The sequence below is a fragment of the Camelus dromedarius genome, chromosome 14 (genome assembly GCF_036321535.1).
Source record: "Camelus dromedarius isolate mCamDro1 chromosome 14, mCamDro1.pat, whole genome shotgun sequence".
Lineage (NCBI taxonomy): Eukaryota > Metazoa > Chordata > Mammalia > Artiodactyla > Camelidae > Camelus > Camelus dromedarius.
Genome location: NC_087449.1, coordinates 26,435,836 through 26,462,324, shown reverse-complemented (window position 1 = coordinate 26,462,324; position 26,489 = coordinate 26,435,836). Strand labels below are relative to the sequence as shown.

At 39.5% G+C, this 26,489-nt stretch overlaps 1 long non-coding RNA gene across 3 annotated transcripts in view; it reads right to left on the bottom strand.

The window, feature by feature from the left end:
* The window catches only part of LOC116156891 (uncharacterized), a 290,484-nt gene that overhangs the window by 212,877 nt on the left and 51,118 nt on the right, over positions 1-26,489 (bottom strand). Inside the window, exon 3 of one of the 3 annotated variants that reach the window (XR_010383809.1) lies at positions 20,321-20,416. The exons of the other annotated variants lie outside the window; for them this stretch is intronic. This is a non-coding gene — a long non-coding RNA (uncharacterized LOC116156891). The remainder of the gene's footprint in view (positions 1-20,320; positions 20,417-26,489) is intronic. 3 annotated transcript variants of the gene reach the window in all.

The following is a 26,489-nucleotide window of genomic DNA, read 5'->3' as shown; positions in this document are numbered from 1 at the left end:
GCTGACCATTCATCCTATAAATATATATTTCTCTGGCTTTTATTTTTTTTCATAGGTTAAGCACATAAGAGCAAAGGAAATGATATGGAATAAAATGTATAATTCAAAACTTAAATGCCCTTCTTATTATCATTATAATTTTAGTTACTTTTAACTCCTTGTGCCCCAGTTTCCTCATATGAAAAACGAGAATATCATCACCGACCTCACAGGGGAATGCAAAGCTCAACTGAGATGTATAAACACAATCTGCATGAGCAGTGGTTATAACATTAGTGGGGAATGAGCAGGATTGATATCCAGTAACAGCTAGTTAATTCTAATTTAGTGCTTGTGCCAACATCAAGTAAATATTCTCTGTATAAAATCTCTGAATAGAGAATAATCTAGGCAATTAAGAGAACACAGAAATCTGTATGGAGAGTAAGAATAATTCAAACTAATTGTGAAAAAGCAAACTCTTCATAGAAATCTTGAAGGACTTTTAAAGCCCAGCACTTTAATATGCTTTCTATTACTAGAGGATTTCTAGGATATTGTCTAGGAGGCCATTTTTGAATGGGTTGATGTCCAATTTACTTCCATATTTAACACTGTTACGTACACACTTGCATGTGTGCTCTTAGCAGAATGGGGTGGGAGAAGCGGGGTGCTGCGGGCAGCTCAGGCTGCTATAACCGAGTGCCACAGACTGGGTAGCTTAAACAACAGAAATTTCTCTCTCACAGCTCTGGAGGGTAGAAGCCCAGGACCAGTGTGCCAGCTGGTCAGGGTCCTGGCTCACAGTCTTCACACAGTGGAGAGAGATCGCTAGCTCCCTGGTCTCTCCTTCTAAGGACACTGATCCATCATGAGAACTTCACCTTCATGATCTTATCTAAACCTAGCAGCTTCCCAAAGGCCCCACCTCCATCACATTGGAAGTTAGAATTTCGACAGGTGAATTTGGGTGGAGTGGGGGTGGGGATGGGGAAGATACACATATTCAGTCCATAGCATTGGGTAAGATGAAATCGGAGTGACGAGTGACATCTCTCTGCCATAAAAATAACTGTTCTTCCAAGGGTGTGGCCAGCCAGGTGTCCAGGAAGACAAAGTGGGACCAGCACTAGGAAAAACGTTTCCATTACAATACAGAGATAAATTACTGTATAATATTATATATCCATCTGCCTAAATTTTTAACAGCAAGACATTTATTTTAAAAAAAAAGAGAAAAAAAATCTTATATAAAACTCGAACATATAAAAAGCAGGAGGAGAGTAATCCAGTTTAAATGAGGATGCAGGGACCAGACATTTTTTTCTTGGCCACTGAACTTGTCTGGTAGGGCTGCCATCACAGAATACTACAGGCATTCATTTTCTCATAGTTCTGGAGCCTGGACATCCACGGTCAAGGTCTAATAGACTTGGTTCCTGGTGAGAGTTCTCTTCTTCCCTTGACAATGGTTACCTCCTCACTGGGTACTTACATCGTCTTTCCTCCGTGCAGATACACTCCTGGTACTTTTCTGGTACCTTTCCCAGTACTTATTTACCAAGACAATTCCCTTCTTAGAAGGACACCAGTCCTAGTGAATTAGAGCCCTAACTTTATGAACTTGTTTAACCTTAAGAACATCTTTAAAGGCCTTATCTCCAAATACAGGCACACTGGAGGTTAGGGTTTTAACATACAAATTTCGGAGAGATGTAAAGTCTATAACATCATCCTCCTGACCCTTTGATCTATAAGGCATTTTAAGAAACTCCAAGAATCTATGGAGAAAAATACGAGAATCATTGGTCCACATCATGAGTGGATCACCTATATCACCCATACCTTCTTAAATATCATAGATTGACCAGTATTTCTCACCAGTCTGTGTTTTTCTCTTCTTACTAGGATTAAGTCAACAACGAAGAGAGAGCAGTTTAGATAAATGAGATCTGGTCAGTAGGAGATCATTCACTTAACAAAATGTACAGACTTCCAAGGACATTTTCTCTGGACTTGGCTGGGTCCACACAGCTTAGTAGACGCTATGAGGTGGAGCTTTTCCATGCTGTGTGCAGGAGCCAACAAATGTCCTGTGTGCATAGAAAAAGGTGCAAACAAGAGTCTGTTTCACCTCCCTTTCTAGAGGTTTAGGTAAAACCCCTTGATTGGCTGAGAAAAAAAGTAAACATATATCTGACTTACCTTTAGTATCATCCATGGAAATCAGACACTATGAAGGAAAGATGCTCAGTCTTGGTGAGATGTCTGCAAATGCACATGTGTGTGCGTAAGATCTCTCTTTCTCTCTCACACACACACACACACACACACACACACACACACACACACACACACACACACACACACACACACACACACACACAGTGATAGAGTCTACGGCAATATTCAACACATCCAGGAACAAACAATCTAGCTAATGAGGCATTCTCTGAGGAGACTGCTTAACTAGTTTTTGCCCACTCTGGCATGATTTTGACTATAAAATTCAAGCAGTCTCTACCTACACAAAATAATACCTGAGGACTATTTTCCCTAGTACTTATTTACCAAGACAAAAAAGTGATCATTATGGAAACGAGAGTAAAGGCACTCCACACAGAAGGAGAAACAAGAGCAAAGGCAAGTAGGCAAGAAATACAGGATGTGTAAAAAGAACACCTATTAACTTAGAATTTACATGAAAAAGGGAAATAATGGTAAAAAATTTTTGAAAGAATGTCTTGACAGGTAACTAAGGGTCTGGGAACTGGAATAAGTCATTTGAATACTGTCTCTAAGCACCAAACAACAGTGTAAGGTTTTTGAGCAAAAGTGACAGAATCAGAACATTGCTATAGGAAAATTAACATGGTGGGCACATGTGAGATTAATCAAAGGAAGGAAAAAGAATTTGGGAAAACGTTTATAACTCTGATAGAAAATGTGACATGAGGTTTGAAACAACCAGCAGCAAAGTGTCAGCAGAAACTTAACATTTTTCACTTATTCATAAGAGAACTGCAATATCCCTGATACAAAGAATTTCTCATTTTGTTGAGGTGTGAATCCAAATCACATGCTCAATGAGATAGATGTGTAGAAACGAGTCCGTCAGTCTGCTTGGTAAGACTAGCCAAATGCCCAGTAACCCTCCTTAACACAATGTGCTCCACTTCCTCACATATACAAGGGTCATGGGCAGTTAGTGGATGAAACTTGACTCAGAAACTATGCAGAACAAAGACAAAGTGACTCTCGTTTAGCCAGACTAGGAATGTCAGGGGCAGATAATGAAAAAAAAAAAGAGTGTCCGCCAATCATAGACAGCTTCACACAAAGGCAAAAGAACCCAGAAGCTCCCAAGTACCCCATCCTTAAAAATCTTTCTCTTAACAGCCTGCATGGAAATGCTGCATTAAACCACTTGAAGGAATGCCTCTGTGAAAATATGAAATCTATCCCAAGGGCAGGAGACCATTTACCAAAATGATACTAACAGGAGGCTTTCCCATGAAGGACTGAACTTAGATGGAGGATGAGAAGGACAGGGCAGCAGCAGGGCAGTATTTCACCAGGTTAGCCCACGGCACGCTGTCAGGGAAGGCAATCTCATCTAACTGGGGAAAAGTCACCAGTCACATCAGGAATAGTTGGCCATTAAAAACAGGGAGCATATTTGAATCTAGTGCCCAGTGGAGTTTGGAGCAAGTGGTTTTTGTCAAATATCATAAATGAAGCAAGAATGTTAGAGGTCTATTTCCATATCTGTTGATTTCTCTTTTTTCATCTCCTAACTTGCAATCTTTTATGTCTGTCTGTTTTAGATTCGGCGCTTATGAACAGTATTTATCTTGTTGTTAATAAGGGTATCCTCATAATCTTTGTCCTTCATATGGAGTATATAGTTCATTTACATTTACCATAATAATGATTTATCTGAATCTATTACTATGACATTTTGTACTTCCTCATAGACCTGATTTTTCTGGTTTTTTTCTTTTTTTCTTACCTATTTTCAGATTGATTTTGTTCTCATTCATTTTCTTCTCTCTACTCTATAGCATATTTCTACTCTTTTAGTGGTCACCCTAGAAATTAACAAGCACAATTTATTTACCGAGTACTAATGTTAATACTTTATGCTCCTTCTTATCAATACTCACCCAATTTATGTATGATTGTGTTGCCAGGTATTATCATTTTGCATTATTTTAACACCAATAAAACATTTTTGTTTTACACAGGTCAATATTTATTCATTTGGTCATCTTTTTGTTATTGTTTATCATTCCAATCTTACATCTCAAACCTTTGATCTGATAACTTCTCTCTCCTTGAAGTTCAAAATTTGGAATTTCCTATAATAAGGATCTGCTAGTAATCTCAGGTTTTGTTTGAAAATAACTTTACTTCACCTTTATTACTGAAAAGTAGTTTCATTGATTATATAATTCTGAGTTAACAAGTATTTTTCCTCAGCATATGGACAATATCATTCCACTGTCTTCTAGCTTCCATTGTTGCTGTTCAGAAATCAGATGACAGACATATTAGTATTGCTTTATAGGTCATCTTTCTTTTATTCACTGGCTGTTTTAAACTTACTGTCTGAGTCTTTAGTGCTCTGAAATTTTATGGTGATGTGAATTTTACTCCAGTTTCATCATTATGTGTCTAAATGTAGATTTATATTTATTTATTCTGCTTGAAATTAATTAAGTTTCCTGAATTTAAGGAGTTTTGTCTTCTTTCACTTCTGGAAAATTTCCAGCCATAATTTCCTCAAACATGTCCCCTTTTTCATTCTCTCTCTTCTTCTCTAAGTGTTTGTTAGATCCACTCACTCTGTCCATGTCTTTTTCCTTTTTACTCACATTTTAATTTTTTGTTTGTTTCACTGTGGTGCTTTGGATATACAATCTAGTATGTTAATTCTCTCCTCAGCTATGTCTGATTTGCTATAAAATTTCCACTGAGTCAATTTTGAATATTATAATTTTTCATTTCTATACATTTATTGGATTCTTTTTCAAATTTACTTGGTCATTTTTATAGTCTGCTCACAATTAATGTTTTAATGCCTTCTTTTACTTGTTTAAGCATGCTGATCATGCTTACTTCAGCAAATTACACTATTGTTCATTAAATATGAAACATTCTCTTCCCTTCATAGACCAATGGAGAAAGCCTTCCTCTTTGTACCACTGATGCTGGATTTGGCTGTGGCTTGCTCTGCCCGGTGCCATGTGAACAGATAGGACGTATACCGTGTTTGAGCAGGGCTTGCGTTACTTGTTTTGGCCTCTTGCACATCTACAATCCACCATAAGAAAAGCACATCCCAGGTAGCTACTATGCCTTTTGCCTGAGTCCCAGAATTAGAAATATATGGAAAATACCTGAAGCCAATCTTTAGCCTGAAGTCAGGCCCAGCCAGGACCATCACATCTCCCCCACCAAAAAAATAATTAGGGCCATATCCCCACCTACAAATCCTTAGCAAGTAGTTAATGGTTATTTTTGTAAGCCATGGAATTCTGAAATGATTCATTTTATAGACTTATGTAAAACTTAATTTACACATCTAGTATATATTCTGCCTGCAATTCCAGTATTTGACATTTGGGAGATTGAATGATTCTTTTATCTATAGTTTCTGCTGAGTCTTACTCATGGTGTGCATCTTCTTTGTTTTGTAATTTTTAACCATTAACCATTCTTTGAAACTTTAGGTCTTCATTGAGGCCTAGTCTGAGGATTTCTATAAAGAGTAGTTACATTTGCTTCTGCCAGGTATATTGGTTACTACAAATTTTGAACTCTTTTAACTAAATTCTCAAATTGAGGTTTTATGGGGTTTTTTTGGAAAAAACTTGTACTGTCCACTTTGGCTGTAGAATTTAATGATAGCTATTTTGTGGTTAAAATTCTTAGAATAGATTGTTTTTCTCTCCAACAAACAGGAAAGAGTAAGACAGACACTTTCCCTTGCTGTCTCCTAAGGGTTAGGAGGTTAAGGCTTAACCAAAGGATGCACTGGGAAATATCCTCAGTTTTAAGAAAGGGAAGTTCCTAGACCACAGGCTTGATCTCCTGTTCACGGTGCCTTTCAAAGCCATGAGAACTAAGTTTCTCAGTGTTCACAACATACCCCTTCAGGGTGAAAGCAGGACACAGTGCCATGTTTAGCATGCTGGGGTCCTGTTTTCATGTTGGTTTTGGCCTCCCTCCCCGCTAGCTAATGAATATATTTTAAAAGACTCACGCGAAATCTAGAACTTTCAGTTTTTTTTCAGCAGGAGGCTCACTTAGGTTATCTAATCTGCAGTAACACTAAAAATGGACTTTTCTACCTGCATTGTCTTTCATAAATTTGTTAAAATATCCCATCTGCGAATAGCCTTTTCTCCGTTCTTTGGGTTGTTCATTCAGTTATTCATGCAACTAACATTTATTAAGTATGAAGCAAGTACCAGGCCCTTTTCTATGTTCTGGAGATACAAAAAAAAGTAGACAATGCAGGATAAGTCATTATCCTCGTGAGCTGGTAGATTGTTGTCTTTTAATTTAATTCTTCACTGTAATTTTATTAAAGAAAAGGTAAATAAATGTGGAACAATCAGCCAGTGTTAACTGAAGTTCTCCCAAATAGTACAGTTTCTACCTCTTTTACTGAGCTTAATACAATCTGTATGGTATTCACATTATGTATGTACTTATTATATACTCATGAAATATTTCATCCTATGAATGAAGGCACTTTGTTAATCTTGATGAGCTAAGAAAATGCTAGGTATCATTAATATTTCTGTTGTTACCAGGTTATAAACTCAGTGGAGGCAAGGAGTATATCAAAATTATTATGTAAAGTAACATGTTGCACTTAGCAAATGTCAGGACATATTTTTCCCTTGAAAAACTCCACTGTCAAGGGAAAGGAAGGCAGAAAATCTGATGACCCAGCATATATTAGAACTAGAAAGGACCAGAGCAGAGACTGAACAAAATGACCTCAGTTTATAGAAATAAACTGATATATAAGATAAAATGCCAAGCCCAGAGAGATGAAATTACTTGCTCAAGGTCTCATAGGTATTTAATAACACAACAGGGGGTAATATTTATTTTGGTGTACATAAATGCGATAGAGTTCTAAACATTGATTTTAGCTACTGTGCTAAATCTTTTATCTTCTCCAATATTTTGCCTGTAAATGCATTTGACCTTTCAATGTAGATGATCATATTATCTGCAAACAATGGGAGTGTAGTTTCCTAATTTCCAGGCTTTGTGCTTTTAATGTATTTTAACTGTTGCACTTCATGGAACTTGAATACAAATTGACTTGAAAATATTAAGTTTATGATTAGTGCATATTGCTTTTCAATATTATTGCTAGTAACTAATACTACTATAATAGCAAACACCTTCATAGTAATTACCACGTTCCAGTCACTATTCTCTATCCTCAATCACCCTATCACTCTTTCCATTTTACAGATAAAGAAAAGGAGGAGGTACAGAGAATTTAAGTAGGTTATCTACATTTATACAGTTAGTAAAGATGGATAAAGAATAGAATATTGGCATTTTGGTTTCAGAATATATATTCTTGACCTTGATATCCACTTGATTTCTTCACCTAATTCTAAAATTTCCAGGGGTTAAAGAAGTCTAACCTATTAGACCATGTATTATATCATACCACACAATCTTTCACATTATCTTCCTAAGTAATGTGGGGTTGCTTGAATTCCCATAAAGGCTAGAGATTGTTGCTTTATCAGTGACTTCAGAATTCAAAAGAGGTTCTAATGTAGCCTGAAGTTTATATTTAAGTTCTACTTTGCATGCCCACCTGGTAGCTAAGACGCTTGATGAGACTTTGTGGTTTTCAATTCTTAGTATCTTTAAAGACCTTTAAATTTGAGAATTGAGAATTGTTTTGTAGACTTAAGCACAAAAATCTGTCATGTACATTAAAATGGTACATTTCCAATGGAATTCTTCCATTATAAAAAATGGCCATACTATATTTTGTTAATGGAGTTACACATCTATTTCTGAGACAATGATTTGCTAGGGCATGGGTTATAGGTCTTCATCTTTGCATCCCCAGAGTCCAGCATAGTTCCTGACATATACCAAGTGCTCAGTACCTTTGCTGATTTGATAAAAGGCAACAACCCATGGGCCATACATATTTATCCCTATTTAGCAGATGATGATAAGAAGTTTACAAGAAAGAATTATTATGACCTCCAAAGCTACAAAATTTGTAGTAGTAGAACCAGAATTTAATTTCAGATGCTTGATCCAAAGCCACCATGTCTCCACTAAATCATACAATGTATAGAAAAGATTTTTTACTGTATATTTTTACATTTAGATGATGACTAAAAATCATGTGGCTCTCTGTGCCATTTGCATAAGAAAATTAAAAGTTTAATGGAATAGAATGGAAATACTAACCAAAATTTACACACTGATCTCTAAAAATAGTTTATTTTATAAATGTAGCAATGTATGTCAGAAAATCATCCCAGACATTTTTTCTAAAATAAAAGTCCTTATTTTTCTCTTAGAAATGACATCATTTGCCAACTCTGAATTCCATAAAGTGTTAATGAAAAACGGTGTAAAAATTTTTTTTTTTCAAATTCATACTGGCATGAGGAAACTATGGAAAACTGGAGATATGCCAGAACATCAAAGACAGGCTAAACCTGGTATAATTTCCAAAGAGGGTAAATAAGCACATCCCAAGAAATTAAGATTTGTATGACTTTCTCCCTGGCAAGAGAGATGGTCAGAAACAGATTGCTTTTTAAGAAAATTTTGTATTGAAGTATAGTTGTTTCACAATGTTGTATTAGTTTCTGGTATACAGTAAAGTTATTCAGGTATATACGTGTGTGTGTGTATATACATTTTTTTTATTTTCTTTTCCACTATGGTTTATTACAGGATATTGAATATAGTTCCCTGTGCTATACAGTAGGACCTTGTTGTTCATCTATTTTATACATAGTAGTTAGTACTTGCTAATCCCAAACTTCCAATTTATCTCTCCCCCATCCCCTTTTCCCTTTGGGAACCATAAGTTTATTTTCCATGTCTGTGAGCCTGTTTCTGTTTTGTAAATAAGTTCATCTGTATCAGATTTTAGATTTTAAGTATAAGTGATATCATATAGTATTTGTCTTTTTCTGACTTACTCCACTTTGTATGATAATCTCCAGGTCCATCCATGTTGCTGCAAATGGCATTATTTCATTCTTTTTTATGGCTGAGTAATATTCCATTGTTTTTACCCATTCATCTGTCAAAAGATATTAGGGTCACTTCCACGTCTCAGCTATTGTAAATAATGCTGCTATGAACATTGAGGTGCATATATCTTTTCAAATTAGTTTGCTGTGGATATACGCCCAGGAGTGGAGTTGCTGCATCATATGGCAATTCTATTTTTAGTTTTTTAAGGAACCTCCATACTGTTTTCCATAGTGGCTGCACCAATTTACATTCCCACCAACAGTGTAGGAGGGTTCCATTTTCTCCACATCCTCTCCAGCATTTGTTACTTGTAGACTTTTCTATGATAGCCATTCTGACTGATGTGAGGTGATAATCTCACTGTAATTTTGACTTGCATTTCTCTAATAATTACCAATGTTGAGCATCTTTTCATTAGCCTGTTGTCCATCTGTATATCTTCTTTGGAGAAGTGTCTATTTAGGTCTTCTGCCCATTTTCTGATTGGGTTGTTTGGGTTTTTTTGTTGTATTTGTTATTGCATTGTGTAAGCTATTTGTATACTTTGGAAATTAAGCCCTTGTTGGTCACATCGTTTGCAAATATTTTCTCCAATTCCTAGTGTTGTCTTTTTGTTTTGTTTGTGGTTTCCTTTGCTGTGCAAAAACTGGTAAGTTTTATTAGGTCTTATTTATTTTTGTTTTTATTTCTATTGCCATGGGAGACTGACCTAAGAAAACATTGCTACAGTTTATGTCAGAGAATGTATAAACTGATTTCTTGTTAGCATGTGGGAAAAGCCAGGTGACCACATGGAACCATTATGGATTCACTTGGAAAAGTTTCTCCCAGACAAACCCCATAAACTTAATGAGGCCTTTAACATGATCTCTGACACGTAACAAAATGTCACAAAATCTGTCACGTAGCAAAGTCTAATATCACATAACAAAACCCTTCATGATAGCCTTATGGCAAGATGAAGCAGTTAGGATTAGCTACAATATGAAACACTGTGTTTAATATTGTATAATTATTGATCTTAACTATGATTATTGATCTTAACTCCTTGTTGCCACACCACTGGGTCAGTGGACCCTGTTTTCCTGAGAATGAAGAGAGACAGCCATGAGGGGAAGAGTTTTCAAAAAAATCAAAATGTGGAATGAAACTAGCAGCATCAGGGGCTACCTCCAAAGAGAGGCTTGTCCTTTCAGCGCAGTCCTGAATCAAATGTCAAGAATCAGAGAAATAAGATCTTTGAGGACCGGGAAGTTCTGCAGCTTCAGAAGCACAGAACGGAGAAGGTAAAAGATCCCAGTACGATTAGGAGGCCTTCCCAGAATCCCACCCAGAAACAAAGCCCAAGAGACAAAAAGCAGGCGATGCTCGCTCCCCTCTCACCAGGAGAAAGCCACTGCAGGACTGAACAGGAAAGCCAGCTCTCCGTAATAAACACGGTGCTCCACGCGCCAGCTCTCCATAATAAACACTGTGCTCCACAAGATCACCAATCACCTCCACATTGCTCAAGTTTCCTTTCTCTATCTTCATCTTTCTTGGCCTATCAGCAATACACTCCAGATGCACTACCAGCCCTTGTCGGCATCCAGGACAGTAACCTCTCTGGCCACTCTTTGTCAGTCTCCTTTACTCCTTTCCCCTTGTCTTAATATTGGGGGTGGTCCAGGACCCAGTCCTTCACTGTCTTCTCTGCTTTATCTACACACACTGCCCTAGAGGACTGATCCAGTTTCATGGTTTTGAATATCATCTGTATGTTGACATCTCACATTATTATCTCTCATCCAGACCTCTCTCCTGAAGTCCAGACTCATGTATCCAACTTCTTACCCAACATCTCCATTTGTCTTATAGAGACCTCAAAATTATCATGTCCAAAACTGAACTCTGTTTTCCCTCTGAAACTCTCTCCATCCATCATCTTTCCCATGTCAGCTTCTAGCAACTTACTCCTTCCAGTTGCTAAGGTTAAGAAACTTGGAGTCATTCTTGACACTTGTCTTTCTCCCATGCATATCCAATCTGCCAGGAAATTCTGTTAAATCTAATTTCAAAACACACCTAGAATCTGGTTGGTTCTTGTTGCTGCTAACATCTCAGGCCAAAGTACCAAAATGTTCCCCTGAACTCTTGCAGCAACTTTCTAATAGGTCTTTCTGCATCTAATCTTGCTTCCCTGAAATATGTTCTCAGCACAAGTGCCAAAGTGATCCTTTTAAAATTTCAAGATCATTTCATTGCATTCTTCAAAACCCTCCAGTGGTTCTCTATTTCACTCAGAGTAAAAGCCACAGTCTTGTAAACCCAGTATAACCTAGTCCTCCACTAATTCTCTGTCCTCCCACTACTCCCCCATCACTGCCCCTGCTCCTTCCTCTTTCTCAGAGATGCCAGACTCATTCCCATCTCAGAGTCTACCTGGAATTCTATTCCTTTTGCCTGGGATTCTTTTCCCGCCAGTAGCCATGCCATTCAATTCCTCAACTCTTTCAAGACTTTATTCAAATTTCACCTTCCCACTGAGGTCCTCCTGGATCAGTTTACTTAATAAAACAGTCTATCCATCCACATCATAAAACTCTTATCTCTTACAATTTTTTTTCCATAGTAATTACAACCTTCTAAGAAACCACCTAATTCACTTGTCAATTGGTTTCAGTGTTTATTATCTATTTTTCTCTGCTAGAACAACAGCTCCATGAAGGCAAGGTCCTTTTTCTATTTTCTCATTGATATACTCCACAGGTGTAGAAGTGTGCTTGGAACGTAGTCAATAATCAATAAATATTTGTTGATCTACTGTAAGTTAGAACCCTCCCCACTCGCACTTTGTCCCCATGTCCTAGGCTTACAGCAATGAGAGCTCTGCATTTTCCCACCAGGACAGAGAAACTCCTGCTATTGAAGAAATCCAAGCAAAGAGACCAAGACCCGAAAACGAGAGAATTCTGGACCAGGTACCAGGTGAGAGCATCTGAAAAGCCCTTTAACCCTTTGGCCTGGAAGTGCCAATTCTCTTTCTTCATCTCCAATCCTGAAAGGGTATTGATACAATTTCTGGTCATCTGTGCCTTGGTTTGGGGGTCAAGGAACCCTGCTTTTGCAAGTAGTTAACACTCTTTTCAACTAACTGAGATAAAGTAAAGACCCAGCCAGATTTGACAGCATAAAGAAGGATGATTTGTATACTGACGTCAACCTATCTCCATTCGGCTTTCCTCCTGTGAAGAGTGTTTGGCACACTCAGTCAGGATGGTCTCAGAAAACCTGTCATGGCCACCTACTGTTTCCCTAGGGAATTCCTAAAAGCTTACCTTCTATCCATGTGAACCTAACTATGACTTCCCCTGGTTTCCCCAGGGGCAAATTTCTTCCCAAATTGGTTATATTCCCAGCTGCTTCTCTTTCAGATGTCCCCTGGGCATTGACCTTTTCCCCACTGGCATAAAACTTCTGCACTTATTTTCTTGGATAGCCTCAAACATTACCAAAATGTGCCGTATCATCCCTGAGCCACACTGGTAATCTGAAATTCTGCGCTGTCAGATTTATTCCTTATTCAACCACATCTCAATAGGAACAGAAATTCTCCTAAGAATGACAACCTATACAAAATATGCCAGTAGTTTCTACTATCTTCTTTATTTGGCTCAGTCCTATTCAATATACTCCCTCAATGATTAGAATAATTACATGATAACATGTTCGTCAAATTTGCAGGTGACAGACATCTGGTGGAAATTGCTAATATTTTAGATAATAGACTCAAGAGCCCAAAATAATCGAAGCAGCTTCCTGAGCAGCCAAAATTAGTCAAGTGGCAACTCACAGAGGTGATGAGTCCCACATTTGACGCATAGTAGGCACTCTACAAATGCGGGTGGGATTAAAACACAAGTAAGTTAATCAACATAGATTCTTATACTGAGGTTATAAAAATAATGGATTGATAGGCTTATTGGATGACAAATGCCGTAAGAGTCAGTTCCATGAGAAAATGTGGCTGTTGCTGGTAAGAGCACACCCACAACTACTGTGCTGACTTGTGGGGTTCACGGTTTTCAACTGATGTTGACAAATCTGAGTGATACCTGAGAAAAATGATTGTGATACTAAAAGGTTATATGCTGATTTGTTTATTATGCAATCTTGAGTACATACTCTGTAAAAGCCTTGGGCTGGTCAATAAGAATGTTTATATACAGAATAGCTGAAAAAATTGAATATATTACTCATTATTTTGTCATTATTAACTAATATTATAATAAAGTGTTATGTCATAATTTTAATAATATATATGAATACTATAAAGTTAATCATATAATATTACTATAATACAATATATTATGATATAATAATATAACCTTATATATTATATCATTAATATGAAAGTTATTTCATTTGACCCCATCTTATTGATTAATAGTAGTAACATATGCATAATAAATCCTTTTTTATGTGCCAGTCTTTCAGATATCAGAATTCCAATGGAAGCTAGAATGTAATTTCCATGACAGCAAGTATCCATTACTTCTATATATTATGTACAGTCTTTAAAATATTTAAAAAATAATCTAAATATGAAAACCTTCTAAAATTTTGCACTTTTCCACAATCACTGTAATTCTCTTGTTCACACTTTATTTGATGGTAATTCTTAGTATGTATAATATATATTAGAGACTGAGTTTTTCTAAAGCATTCAGCATATTTTCATTGAAACAAAAACTGTTCTTTGCTTAAAGTAATATTTTATTAGCTTACATGATATTTACTGAAATTGTGTATCTATAGTAAGAACTCTAACTGGCATAAGTGATTTGGTAACTAACACAACTGACTCTTTGCAAACGTACAAGTCACTGATCGTTGCAGAAGTACATGCTGGTACTAGAGTACTGCCTACGGACCACAAGGACGCTGGAGGCATCCATCAGAGTGTTTTATTATGGAGAGGAATCGCAGAATTTAATCTTGCAAAGTAGTTAATGTAGCTAATTGGTTGAGTGGAAGCTGGTTAAGATCATTCTAACTGAACACTAAACCAACTTTCATGTAGCTTCCAGAGCTTTCTTTCTAGAAAATATATTTAAATATTTCAGTCTCCTTCTTAACGGTTCCAATATAAAGCCAAGCTCCATGGACAAAATCTTTGAGAGATGAAATTTAACTTATCTAAGGATTCCTTCAGGTTATGTTTTACGAGTTTTGAATAGTTCGTTAAAAATTCATTATGGAAATAATTGGGGCCGAGGTGATGTTTCCTGTTCCAAGGAGCAGTTAGATTTGCCTCTGGCAGTGGCTGGGGGATCTCACAATGAAACTTCACCTGGGGCCATTCACAGTGACTGACTGTCTAGAGAGCCTGACTATTTCTGGCTCTCTGTCCCATCTTGAGCAGAGACCTCTGGGTTCCTAATTCAAAGCATGTGTGACTTGCTGGGACCCCCTGCCCTCAGTGACCCGTGGACCTCACACGTCAACCTCTCAGCTGCCTTAACCAGCAGATGTGCTGGATGACCAGGGATCCCACCTGCCAGAGTCACCTCAGAGTTCCCTTCTCCCAAATCTGACCCTGTGATTCTTTACTCCATTAAAAGTCTTCCTGTTTCTTTGAGAAGATGTTTACTATTTCATCCAGTGAAGTGTTGACTTGCATTGCCTACTCCTGTATAAATGAAGTCAGCCCACCCTTAATCTTTGTAAATAAAGAAGAATGAGGGCCCGGGCCTGAAGGCAGAGGACAAAGTACTGTGTCCATTTCTATCACTTACTCTGCAGGTCACCCTGGGCAACTCTCTCATAGACCTGATTTCCAATAAACAAAGACAATAATTTTATCTTCCTGTGTTAATGATTTTATGTGCAATTCATTGAGACACTGGACAGAAAAGCATTGCAAACTTGAAAGTACTAAATAATATAGAATTATATCAGTGCTTGCTCCCAGACCATTGTGTGTGTGCACGTGTGTGTGTGTGTGTGTCCATGCTTTTGTCAACTGTTACCTAAGAATGGAGAGTGGAAATTGATTATAAGACAGTGTGCAGATTAACTTATCCTTTACCAACGTCATTTTTTTATTCACACCTGTGTACGATTATATACAGCTTGCCTGCTCCGCCCTGGGCCTGGTGCTAAGTCCTGTTTGTGGAGCCCGCTGGCACACTCTGAAGCTGCTCTAAAGCCATGAACTCCCCACTCCAGGGCTCTCCGTGTGCCTGGAGCCCGCTGGCACCCTGAACCCCAACTCCCCACTTCAGGACCCTCTGCAGATCTGCATTTCTGCAAGATAAAAACATCTTCCCTTGATGTGTGTTTCCCCTAACAAAACTAACTGCCCCCAGGAAATGGCTAATCTCACCATACCGTAGGCAGACAGGCCTCAGGGCACATCCTGCCCTTATCAGGGTCTTCAATCCCATTACTCAGAGTAGCCCCTGACAAGTCTACCTCACTTGTAACCAGCCAGGGACCTGTGCACAAATTGATCACACAGCCCCCCCCCCTCCCCGGTTCACCAACCCCTTCCCGTAAAAGACCTCAGCAACCGACCCTCAGTGCTCACGCGGGCACCTCTCATCTGTGTGGCCCGCTCTTGCCTGCAGCAGCATATCTGTTAAACTTTTCCTTCGTTTTTTTTTAAACTTTCCTTTGTCTTTAGTAAAATTCTTTCACCACCCATGACACCAGTCCTCTGTGTCCCTCAACACTGTCGATACAGCAATGACACAGAAAAATGCCTGTATTCAGCAAACTTCTAAAGGGCTTTCTGAAGGTGTCTTAGCTTCCAAGAACCCCTCCATGATTACCCACAATACCCCACCCCCTGCCCCCCCAAAACCTCCCAGCCCCGTCATCCAGTCTCCTGCCATTCTTAGCCCCTGTTATAATTTAACTTCAGGGAGCCTAAATTAGAATAAAAATATAAGTAAAATTATAATAATATTTGTTAAATGTCTATTTCTACCACTACACTACAATGTCATGAGCGTCATTACTGTGTCCACAGTATAATCTATAAATTATTGTTAAAGATATGAAAGGAATGAATGAATGATTCATCAGATGGCAGTTAAGGGATCTGACAGGGTGTGGTAGGAGATAAAATTGGAAAGGTAGATGCGCTGTTTGTAAGGAGCTTTGAATGCCCAGCCAAGTCATTAGGGCTTTATACTTTAAAAGGTGAGGAACCACAGGAAACTGAGATAATAGCATACCCAAAGGCAAGAAGATGTAAATGTTGAGCCCTGAATAGAAGAACAGCAAGTAATTCTATCTGGTTAGAAGATAGCACAGTGCTGCCTCAGGTCACTGACTCAGGAAAGAGCACATAGGAGCACCTGGTTTCTTCTTCTGACACCTTCTGCTCTGATCTGGAGAACTGCTTTGCATCCTCCTGACTTTAATAAGATGCTCTTTAAGGGAAGCACAATGGTGCTGATTAAGATGCAGTCTCTGGAGTGAGTTCCTGCAATGAAATATATTGATTGTGACTCTCTTGAGATTGTCAAGGACATTTCAGGATCATCAGTGCAAATATGAATGTTGATTGGCTCAATCTTAAATGGAGTCACAGGGAGAAATCCCACAGGAAGAGCCAGAGCACGTGAACAGAAATCAGTGACTCCCCTGCTTGGCTGAATCTCCCCCTGCAGGATCTCAGAGGGTGGCAGGGGCCTTGCTCATTCATCCAGCAAATGTTTACTGAACACCCACAAGGTGTCAAGGCACTGCCCAAGCTAGCCTCTGGGGATACAAGGCTGAGGGAGTGGCCAGGGCTGCCGAGAAGATGTTCACAGTCTAGTTGGGGGGAACCACAAAGACCAGGCATTTCAATAAAGTGTGATGAGTGCTCTGCTGCTAATAAGGACAAAGCGTGAGTCCAGAGCACTGGTCTCTGATGTGGCAGTAGGTTCAGGAAAGGCTTCTGGGAGGAAAAAAGTCTTAACTTAGACCCTAAGCGTGAATCCAAATTAGCATCATTAGAGGGAAATGCATTGGTCACAATTCTGAGATGCAAAAAAAAAATAAAAGCTGATGCATAGTTTACTTTTATTGCTATAATTATTACTATTACCTACAACAATAGTAATGAGACCTAACATTTTTGAGCACAAACTACGTGCCAGGCATCGTTTCAATCATACTACACGTATGTTTGATCCTTTCAAGCGCAATTTGAAGTAGGCACTATTATTATCCCATTTTAGACATGGGGAAACTGACACAAAGAAGTTATGTAGCCAGCGTAAGATTACACAACTAGTAACTGAGGTAGGAGGATTGGGACTCAGGCCCTCTGACCTTGAAGCTCCTGCTGTTGCTGCCTCTGTCAGAAACTGAGACAATGCCGGTTCCTTCGCCCCTTGTGTCCCAAGCTCCTGAGCCAGTTCTGATGGGTATATGATCTAGGTTCTGCCCATGTGTCAGCTACAAAGCAGGTTTGGAACTCAGTAATGATATTTCATCCCTCATGCAGTAAAACGGTCCATCCCACAGAGCACCTCAAAGCGGAAGGTTCCCTGCACTTAGGAAAGTGTCCTAATGATAGAAAAACAATGACAAGGATGACAAGTATTCCACGCACAGGAAGACGTTTGCAAAGGCCTAGAAGCAATGGACAGCAAAGGTGTTTGAGGAAACTGCAGGTAGTTGCTACGAACAGCACTTAGAATAAAACCCTTCAGGGAGAGAAAAGGGTACAACTGCATCGGGCTCAGATCACAAAGGGCCTCATACACCGCTGTGAAGGCCTTGGATTTTACCTCTAGGGCAGTAAGGGAAGGAGTTTTAAGCAGAGGAAAGATGCAATCACTTTTGCAATTAGAAATATTTCCCTGATATCAAGAGGAAACTCTAATTTGAAAAGATACGTGTACCTTAATGTTCATAGTAGCACTATTTACAATAGCCGAGACGTGGAAACAACCTGCTTATCAACATGACTGGATAAAGAAGCTGTGGTGTATGTGTATGTGTATGTATGTATGTGTGTGTGTGTGTGTGTGTGTGTGTGTGTGTGTGTGTGTGTGTGTGTGTGTGTGTGTAATGGAAATATATATAATGGAATACTACTCAGCCATAAAAAGGAGTGAAATAATGTCATTTGCAGCAACATGGATGGACATAGAGATGATCACACAAAGTGATGTCAGACAAAGAAAAACAAATATACAGTATCACTTACATGTGGCATCTAAAAAAATGGCACAAGTGAATTTATTTACAAAACAGAAACAGACTCACAGACATAGAAAACAAATGTATGGTTACCAGGGGATAAATTGGGAATTTGAGATTTGCAGATACTAACTACTATATACAAAATAGATAAATGACAAGTTTTTACTGTACAGCACAGGGACCTGTATTCAATATCTTGTAGTAACTTATAATGAAAAAGAATATGAGAAAGAATGTATGCGTGTGTATGTATGACTGAAACATTATGCTGTACACCAGAAATTGGCAACATCGTGAACCGACTATATGTCAATAAAAAAATAATAAAATTTGTAAAAAGGAAAGATTCCACTGGATGCAGAGGACAAAGGTAAAGAGAATACCACTGTCATTCAGAACACGACCGTATAATTTGTTGTGTCTAAACAGGGACCTATTTAAGAGTGAAGGGGAGTGCTCCTAATTACACTAGAAAACAGGCATTTATGGTCACCACATTTCAAGTAAACAGAGGGGCCAGAAGAAAACACTGCAAGAAGAAAAATTAATTATTTGTGGAATAGTTTCACCCACCACTGACCAAGACCTTTCCAATACACTATCTCACTTCCTATTCACAGTGGAATGGTCTTAGTTATCCCATTTTTAAGGGAAACCGATTCATTGAAATTAAATTAGTTGTCCAGGATCTCAGTGGAAGGAAACCAAAGAACTCAGATGCCCATCAGTTTCTTTCAGACCCAAAAGCATGACCTCTATTCAATTCTCTTGCCCCCTTCCCTACTCCACAATAGCAAAAAGAATATTGTCCATCTGCTACGAACTAGCATGGTGATCAAAAACATGACTTTGGGGGCATGTTTAGGTCTGAAGACTGGTTATACCACTAACTAGCCTAGTGAGCTGAAAAAATTATTTTAACACAAATCTCTTTCTTATTCTGTAAAAAAGGAATCCCAACATTATCTAGTTCAAGATTTGTGGTGAGAATTAAATGTAACAGTATTTACAGAGATCTCAGCACGCTGCCTGGTACACAAGTGTTCCATATATGGCAGCTTTCATGTTACTAGGCTTGACATGTTAATGAGTTACAAAGAATCAGTGAGTAAAACAAGAGGCTGTTTCTTTAACTGAGGCTGAGGCTACTTTAGTTTGGCTTGTTATTAGGAATTAGAGCAAGGCCAAGACATCAGGGAGAAGGACCTTTGGGCACAGTAAGACACGGGAGGCTCAGCCTGGGGGAAGCCAAAGAGGACAAGTGAGAAGAAGGCTCATATCCACTACTTTATCCACAGAACATGAGGCCAATAGATCACGTCTAAAGGGGTAAGCTAATTTCTAGGGCTTTTAAAGAAATAGTTGAAAATGGAATTGAAGAAGGAGGAGGAGGAGGCTATGATAGTAAAAGGATGTGAGAACTGGGTACAAAAACTGGAATTTTTTAACCCATGAGAGAAAGGACTGATGCAAGAATCTACTCACCACTTATAATACTCTCAATGGGAAGTAAAGTTCTAGATTTCAAAGTGCTGGCCTGCAGAGTACTTTCAAAACACACTTTGTTCATAAGTTAGATTCTGCCTGTTCTTCTATTTTCCTATGTGCTGTGGGTCTAAACCCATTTGCTCATTGATCATTTTCTAAGAAACTTCTCTGTGCCAGGTAGAAGATTTGCATTCTGGAGCATAAAAAGACGCATCAGAAACAGAACTCATGTAACTCACGTTATTCATGCAACAGAACAGTCTAGTGATAGAAATTAAATGTACCTAGAAGAATGTCAAATTCAATGCAAAAAGTGCTAAGTGCTATAAAAGCAGAGAAGGTAAGGCATTAAAGAAATTTAAGAAGGAAAAGAGATTATTCTCACCTAAGGGGATCCAGGAAAGACTTCATGACGGCATTGGCTTTTGATGTGGGTCTTGATGGGTAGATGGTTAAGATGAGCCAACCCCATGACCAAAGACTTTAGGAAGAGGAAAGAGAGAGTTTTTTGTTTGTTTGTTTGTTTGTTTCCTGAGCCTGACCAGTGAGATTTACATTTCTAAGAACTTTTCACTAAAACTCTTCCAGTTCAGAAACTGGCTTGTTAGCAGTGTGTTATTATTGATAGTAAGAAAAATACTAGCTATTTCAATTACATCAGTTTTCAAATTCATTCTCTTTTTTAACTTGCAGAGCAGTCCTGCAGGTTCAGATGGCAGGCACTGTTATTATTCTCCTTATTTTAATGCATGAAGAAATTGACATCCAGAGAGCTTAGTCATTCTGCAGAAATCACACAGCTAATATGGACACAAGTAGGAGAGGACTTTCAGTTTTTGAATCCCCAGTCCTATATTCTTTCCCACCATATCACCTAACTTGTCAGAGACGGATGGGACCTTAATCTGAGGTATCTGCCTATTACCTGCATCAACCGTTCACTGTATTAGTGAGAAACAACAAATAAGAAAAGTCCAAGATGTAGAAAAACTTTGAGAACTGGAGATACTCCTGGTGTTTTCCTTCCCTCTCTTCCCTAAGCAAATTGTACTCTAGAATCAGGGGTTTTAAAGGGAACGTTCCTGGCCATGCGTTACCACCTACCCATTCTTTAATGGTCAACCTTCTGGGCTCTTTGAAAGACTTCACACCATTCAGCCAGATGCAACTTGATGGCTAGGCTCTTTCAAATGACCAGAAAGAAACCCACGTACACATTACATTAATAATCTTTGCTTGTTTGTTTGGATTTTTGTTTATCTAAGAACACGCAGAGAAATTAGTCTTGCTTGCTGCAGATCCCAGCCTCCAGGTGGATGGAACATCGCTCAGGAACTGGAAGGCCATTCCAGCAACCAGCCTCTGCTGCTGCTGCTGCCCCGACAGTGGACACCCAATGTCCCTCCCTGATGCCTGCCCTGACTGTGACTCGCCCCTTCTGCTGCCACTGACAGAGTCCCGGCTAGTCTTCTTCCTGTTCCCTCACACTTGAGAACTAACGTCTTCTCTCCTCCAACGTCCAGGGACTCCCACTCTCTACATGTATGATGGTGGCTACCCTCTATGGGTCCTAGCCGGGTTCACTGAGGTCAGAGCAGTCGGTTAATTTGGTGATTAACAGAGCAGCTGACGGATGTGTTTATTATGCGAGGCCCTTGCCTGCCCTCGAGCCAGTTATCCACCTCTGGCTCTGTCAGCTGCCACCAGTCTGCTGGAATCACACAGGCACCTGTCCTACGAGGAAGCAGTGCTTCCTAAACGCCTCTCCAAAAAAAATGGAAAAGATGTGTAGACACTGACTATTATATATAAAATAGATAAACAAGGTCCTACTGTACAGCACAAGGAACTATATTCAATACCTTGTAATAGCCTATAATGAAAAAGAATAGGAAAGGAGTGTGTATGTATTTGTGTGTGTATATATATACATACATATAACTGAATCACAGTTTTATATATATATATATGTGAATCACTATGCTATACAAGAAAAATTAACACAACATTGTAAACCCACTATATTTCAATTAAAAAAATAAAAATAATTTTTAAAAGTGAATTTTTAAAAAAGCATAGAGAATATCTGACTTACTAATAATATATTTCCATGGAGCCTAGAGGAAGGCAGTCCAGGGGAGAACAATCCTGGGGGACCCCTAACACCCTAAAGAACAGAATATCCCCCTTCAAGCTGCTCAGCCCTGCTCCACTGTAGGTCTGCAGTCATGAAGGAACATGAACTGACAGAGACGTGAGAAGGCCCCACCGCTCTCATAATGCACAGAGCCTGCGGTCTGGTCAGAGCAGAGAACACGGCACATTACATAGCCTTCATGTGAGTGGCGAGAGCAGAAGTGCAAGGGGGAAAAGAACCATGTGATACTTTCAAGGTTATCACACTGTCCTTGTCCTCTCTCCATAGCCCACTGACCAAAGCACATCATGTAATTAAACCCAAAGTAAAAGGACAGGAAAACATATATATATCTGGATTTCCCTCTGGTAGGAGAAACTGCAGTCACAAGGTAAAAGTCAAGGATACAGGAAGAAGTAAGGAATTGGAGCCAATAATCCAACTTCCTTTATCATCGTTACTCACATTTTACAGATAAAGAAATTGTGGTACAGAGACACTAGCTGACTTGCCCAAGGTTACATAACTCAAATTCAGATTTGTCTGACTTTAAAACACATTCTCCCTTGTTTTACAGCACAAGGCCTCAAGATATGTTCTCTGAATTATCTCCTTCCAAATAAAGGAGTTTACAAATTGGCATCTAAAAAATCCTTTTGCAAACAGCAGCCAGATATTCCATTTTGCTCTTCTGCTTCCTGTTTCACTTGATCAGCCTAAATTTGTAACACGGGCAGGAGTGTGGAGATAAAATCAGCTCTGAAAATGAGAAAATGGATTTTCTTGCCATGCCTTTGCATTACAAATGGCCCCCGTCCACAGCAATCATGGCTGCACCTGGAACAGTGCGCCGGCCCCATGAATAATCCATGTTCCCCACACGCCTCCCCGCAGTGCTGACTCAGCGACGGCTCTCCTACTCCCCGCGAAGCAACAGCAGCGGATCCATCGCTCGGGTGAAGTGTGAGAATGTGACTGCACTCTGAACGTTTCCCTGAATCTTGAAGGCGGACCAGGGACTTAAAAATGGAATTAGACATTAACTGGACTGTAACACTTCCCTTCTTAGAACCTTCCAGTCCCTTCAAAATTAAATCTAGAATCCTTTGCGTGGCACCCAGGAGCTTTCGTGATTTCACCATTGCCTACCTGACCAGAACCTCATCCTCCCAGTCCCTGACCTTCAGCTTGACCCCTTTCACCACCTTCCTCGCCTTCCACACCAGACACACCCAACTGTACTTTGCCCAAGCAAACATGTTATCAGCATGGTTGGTCCCTTTTCCCAGAAAACCCTTCCCCCTACTCCTTGGCACTTCCTTCTTTCAGAAGTAGCTCAGGAATCACCTTTTACAAACAATCCTTCCTAACTGCACCCTCACCCCGGCACCCAGCTCGCTAGGGTTGGGGGCTTCTTGTCCAGGACACATTTTGTGCTTCTGACTATAGCTCTTATTGATCTGCATTAGAAGCACCTCTTTCCTTGCTGTCAGCCCCACACACTGAGCCCTGTAAAGCAACATTTTGGTTCTGATTCACATTGTTCTTGGCACAGTGCCCAGCAGTCATCAGATGTTTGCAGAAGAAAAGATTGGGAAGAGAAGGAAAAGAAAGGGAAGAAGGGAAGGGAGGGAGGGAGGAAGATGGGGAGGGAGGGAAGGTGGGAAGAAAGGGAAGGGGAGAGGAAGAGAGAGAAGAGGCGAGGGAGGATGAAGGGCAAAAAAGAACAGGGGGAAATTAAACCCCGTAAGAGAAGGTATTTTGTAAATAGCACATGGCCACGGAACTCAGAGGAGCCCTATTCATTTGCTCCTGGAAAATGCTGATGTGCACGGCTGGCTAGTCTCAGGCGAGGCTGTGTTGCCTTAAATTCTTCTACTCTGGCAGTCCAGACCCACTAACATCCTTTGTAAATTCAAGCGAGAGAACTTTTTTAAGAGTGGAGTCTCTTAACCAGTTCCTCAATGTGCTTCAGTGCGATCAATAACCAGTCCAGATGACAAATTAATGTTAAATACAGTTTGAAGAATGGCAAGAAAAAAACGTAGGAGAGGATCAGTGGGGAGTCTCTCCAGAACTGTGGCCTCACGGAATGCGTAAGGACCCTGCTGTGATTCCGTGGGTAAGAGGCAGGAGGGCTGGGAAGATGGACTGTGGGTTGGTTTGGAGATGATCAGTCATCTGGCGGGTGGGAGGGCCCTCTGGAAATGGAGTTCTCATTTCTGCTGTGGAAACTGGACTCCCAGATCAGCCCAGACAAGAGTTTCCACGCAATCGTTCCAAATGCCAATTGCTGCCATTTCTGCTTCAACACGACTGACTGACTGTGATTGTTTGATGGCTTTGAAGCCGCCTTTACACTCTAATAATTGCTCTCCGCAAACTGCACCTGAGATATTACCATATCTGATAAGGCTCTTAATTGATGTTTTAGTATAATTGCTTGGAAAACACATCCTTGGAAAGAATAGTTTGAATAGAAGATAAATCAAATATGTTCTAGGATTTTTTCTTTGCAGTCAGAGGGTAACTGCTTCTACCTACATCCCCTCCTCTTCCCAGAATCAACAATTTTATGATGTTGAGGCTTCAAAAAGTTGTAAAAACTCTGGAAGCTTTGCCCTTCTAAAAAAATATTCTTCTTTATTTCCCAAGAAGTCACCACAGCATACAGCTGAAGAGGGGAGATGTGGCTGTCATGATCTAGGTTTGCCAAGCTCCGGACCCTTGCCTGACTTGAAAACAGAATTTGGATTTGAGTAGAAACAGCAATGCACTTAGAGCACAAATGCACTTATTAGCTGAAACTCTTTGAGCCTCAATATTTTTCCACTGTGAAAAAGGGAAGATAACTTATTTTCACTGGACCATGGTGAGAATCTAAGAAAATCTGATGGATAAAAAGCAAAGCAAAAGCTAAACTATTATGGATTAAAACTATAATTGAGGGCTAGAATTAGTTGAATTGGAATAGACACTGTACATTAGTCTGTTCTGGCTACTGAAACAAAATGTCAAGGACTGGGTGGTTTAAATAACAGAAATCTATTTTCTCAGCATTCTGAAGATGGAAAGTCCTGGATTAAGGTCTGGGAGGGCCCGGTTTCTGATGAGAGTTCTCTTCCTGGCTTGCAGATTGCCCCTTTGGCCTCACAGGGCCTTTCCTCTGGGCACAGACAGACAGAGAGCTCTCTGGTGTCTCTCTTCTTACAAGAACACCAGTCCTATCAAATTAGGGTTCCATCCTAATGACCTCATTTAACCTTTGTCATCGCCTCACAGACCATATCTCCAAATAGAGTCACAGTGAGGGTTAAGGCTTCAGTGTATGAAGTGGGGGTTGGGGGGGACACAGACCTTTGTTTATAAAACACAGGTTACCAAGGGACTTCTCTTCACAAGTAACTTACTGTTTACAGAAACCTAACATGGCTTTAGATTCCACTTACCGTGTTTTAGGCTGGTTCAAATCTTTTCAAAGAAGTCATCTCTATTGCTCTGCAGGACTAATCCTTACCTCCTCTTTGCACTTGTTAAAACTCTTCTCTCCAATAGCTCTTAGCTCATTATATATATATATCTGTTTCTCTTAGGAAAGGTGGAGATTCCACTGCGTCAGAAGACATTATCTTTTCAATTCTGCATAACCAGATGACTGAGGACTCTCAGTGTGGTGTGGTAAAAACATGAATATATTTTAACTCTTTTGTCATTAACACCTTCAACCACATTCTAACAAATAACCCTCTCCAATTTCTTTAAACATCTTGGGCAGATTTTACCATTTCTAGTAACTGACAGTACCGTTTAAAACTTTAATCTCTAGATTGACTGAAAACTCATCTCTTGTCTTTTCATCAGAGATAGAAGGGGTGGGCTGGGCTACAAGATCCATGCAGGGCAACGGCACAGACCTGTGCAGGACCCGCAGTGCTCAGCTCTAGGGAGCAGGGTGCGTACAATGCACCATACAACCCCCCCGCTATAGCTGTCCAGGACGCCATCCGCACAAGCACAGAAGGAAGCCCTGAATACATGGCCTTCCAGTTTCTCTTCCAGCTCTAATTCTTTCCGAGTTTGATAAGGACCAAAAGAAGAATAGGGGAGGCAGGGGTCATCTTATACAACTAGTGACATTACCAGTAAAGGGAAGCTATCTTTAGTCTTGCCCTGATTCTGTCTGATTTATCATCTCCTGATTTCCACAAATAACAAGTATAACAAATTATAACAATTATAGTGATGCAATATATAATGCTTCTTGAGTACGCACTACCACCATACTTTATAAATTCTAAAACACAGTCTTTCATATTCCAGTATTTCTGAAATAGCAATCTGATTTATAATTGATGATGTATCACAGTTTAGTTGTCAGCATCTGTCCTTCTTTGGGGTGCATAAAGTAATGGTGAGT